Consider the following 200-nt stretch of genomic DNA (forward strand, 5'->3'; position numbering starts at 1 on the left):
CATCATAGTGTGTTTATGGTTAATGAAAAATTGCATTGCAAATGTGGTTATTCTCGGGAGGTTTAGGAAATACCATTCTCCTCTCGGTCTATTAGGATCTCCTTAGGTTTGGCATTTTTTTTGTCCTTCTCCTTGTTGCTCGGTTTATTTCAAGATTGAGAAGGAGTAGGCCTTGGTTGGCCCTAGCCTTCGTTTGCATT

The sequence above is a fragment of the Ipomoea triloba genome, chromosome 16, assembly GCF_003576645.1.
Source record: "Ipomoea triloba cultivar NCNSP0323 chromosome 16, ASM357664v1".
In the NCBI taxonomy this organism is placed as follows: Eukaryota; Viridiplantae; Streptophyta; class Magnoliopsida; order Solanales; family Convolvulaceae; genus Ipomoea; species Ipomoea triloba.